The sequence below is a fragment of the Triturus cristatus genome, chromosome 3_1 (genome assembly GCF_964204655.1).
Source record: "Triturus cristatus chromosome 3_1, aTriCri1.1, whole genome shotgun sequence".
Taxonomy (NCBI): Eukaryota; Metazoa; Chordata; class Amphibia; order Caudata; family Salamandridae; genus Triturus; species Triturus cristatus.
In genome coordinates this window covers 1,005,794,297-1,005,797,199 of record NC_140583.1, presented here as the reverse complement: position 1 = coordinate 1,005,797,199, position 2,903 = coordinate 1,005,794,297, and positions in this window count along the sequence as shown.

Here is a 2,903-nt window from a genome sequence, read left to right as displayed (position 1 = left end):
AGATGCGTATTTCCACATACCCATACACCCATCACACAGGAAATATCTCAGGTTCAGTATTCAGGACCATCACTATCAATTCAAAGTTCTCCCCTTCGGAGTGACAACAGCACCAAGGGTTTTCACCAAGTGCCTGGCTACGGTGGCTGCACATCTACGGAGACAACACGTTCACGTCTACCCTTACGACTGGCTTGTTCAGGCAAAGTCAGCCCAGCAATGTGCCAGCCACATGTCCCTCACCATTCACCTTCTTCACAGTCTGGGATTCTCACTAAATTACCCAAAATCACATCTCCAACCCACACACGTACTACAGTACCTGGGCGCAACCATAAACACTCTGGCAGCCACAGCTCAGCCAAATTTAGTGAGGATCAACAGCATGCAATTGCTGATCTCAAAGTTCAAACCTCAACACTCCCTTCCTGCGCGAGTGTTCATGCAGTTGATAGGCATGATGGCCTCCTGCATTTTCATAGTCCCGCACGCAAGACTACACATGCGCCCGCTTCAGGAGTGCTTGGCACGTCAATGGAATCAGGCTCACGGGCAATTAAAAGACCTAGTGTTGGTGAGCGGTCGGGCATACAACTCTCTGCATTGGTGGAATCCACAAAACCTTTGCAAGGGCCGACCGTTCCACAAGCCTGTTCCACAAATAATACTGACAGCGGACGCCTCTCTCCAGGGTTGGGGAGCTCATGTACTCATTTACACAGTGCAGGGCCTATGGACGACACAACAAAGGAAGATGCACATCAACGTTCTAGAACTGATGGCAATCTTCCTAGCCATGAAGGTATTCAAAGTACACTTGTGCAACAAAGTCGTGTTGATCCGGACGGACAACATGACTGCCATGTACTACATACAGAAGCAGGGAGGAACACACTCTCCGCAGTTGTCTCATCTGGCTCAGAGCATGTGGAAGTGGGCCATTCAAAGGAACATATTCCTCATGGCGGAACACCTCCCCGGCAAGGACAACCAGATAGCGGATCTGCTCAGCAGACACAGCCACCAGATGCACGAGTGGGAGCTACATCTGTCAGTACTCCAACCGTACTTCCAACAGTGGGGTCATCCAGAGATAGACCTATTCGCCACAAACGAAAACGCAAAATGCCAAAGCTTTGCCGCCAGGTTCCCACATCCGCAGTCACAGGGCAATGCGATATGGATGAACTGGTCCGGCAGATTTGTGTACGTTTTCCCCCAGCGCCATTGATACCGCTAGTGGCACGCAAACTGCGACAACACTCACTAACACTCATCCTAGTTGCTCCCACATGGGCGCGCCAACCATGGTACACCACCTTTCTAGAACTTTCCGTGGTGCCGCACCAAAGGCTGCGGCTCAAACCCGCACTTTTAACGCAGAACCATGGCGAAATTCAGCACCCAGATCCGCAACAGCTGAACCTGGCAATCTGGCTCCTGAAGTCTTAGAGTTTGGCTACCTAAACCTGCCACCTGACTGTATGGATATCATCAAGGAGGCCAGAAGACCCACTACCAGAGCTTGCTATGCGGCTAAATGGAAGAGGTTTGTCATTTACTGCAACAAAAATGACATTAACCCGCTAGACGCATCCATTCAAAACATCATCTGTTACCTCTTACACTTATACCGATGCAATCTGGCATACAATTCAATACGTATCCATTTAACCGCGATAGCAGCCTATCTTCAAAACAGGCAGCACCTCTCTTTATTCAGAGTGCCTGCCATCAAAGCCTTCCTGGAGGGACTCAAACGAGTAATTCCCCCAAGACACCCACCGGCACCGGTGTGGAACCTTAATGTGGTCCTCACCAGATTAATGGGTCCACCCTTTGAACCTCTACATTCATGTGAGATTCAATTCCTCACCTGGAAAGTAGCTTTCTTAGTGGCAATCACTTCGTTAAGAAGAGTTAGTGAACTCCAGGCACTAACCATTCAAGAGCCATTCATACAGGTTCACGCAAACAGAGTTGTCCTACGTACCAACCCCAAATTCATGCCCAAAGTAATATCGCAGTTCCACATAAATCAAACAATTGAACTGCCTGTTTTCTTTCCAAGTCCACAAAATGTCGCAGAAAGAATGCTCCATACACTAGATGTAAAGAGGGCCCTCATGTACTATATAGACAGAACTAAGGACTTTAGGAAAACAAAACAACTTTTCGTTGCCTTTTCTCCACAACACAAGGGCAACGCCATTTCCAAAGCAGGGATAGCCAGATGGATCGTTAAATGTATTCAAATTTGCTATCAAAAAGCTAAACGCACATTAACGATTCCCCCTCGAGCCCACTCAACGCGAAAGTTAGGGGCGTCCATGGCTTTCCTAGGAAACATTCCTTTACAGGAAATCTGTAGAGCAGCCACATGGTCCACTATACATACATTTACCAAACACTACTGCGTAGATGTACACTCAAAACAGCAGGCAGCTGTAGGACAGGCTGTTCTCAAAACTCTTTTTCAGACTGCTGCAGCTGGCACGGGTAGCCGCCGCTAATAGGAGGTACTGCTATGTATTCTATGCACAGATATGAATTCAGCAGCCCACATGCCTCGAACTGAATATGCTACTTACCAGTATGCATCTGTTCTTGGCATGTAAGGCTGCTGACATTCATATCGCCCACCCTCCTCCCCGGCGCCTGTAGCGGCTGCAGCACTCAGAATTACTGTATAGCATGGTCATCACTTACTGTATCTACTCCATCACTGCCACAATGGCGAAAAACAATCTAAGGATGGAGAGGATGCCCATGCGCACTGTGGTCCAGGGGAGGAGTCACCTATCTCGTGATACTTCGAAGACTCTTCCAGGACAACAACGTGCAAACATCCGGACCCAACACTAGGCGGCGATCTATGCACAGATATGAATGTCAGCAGCCCT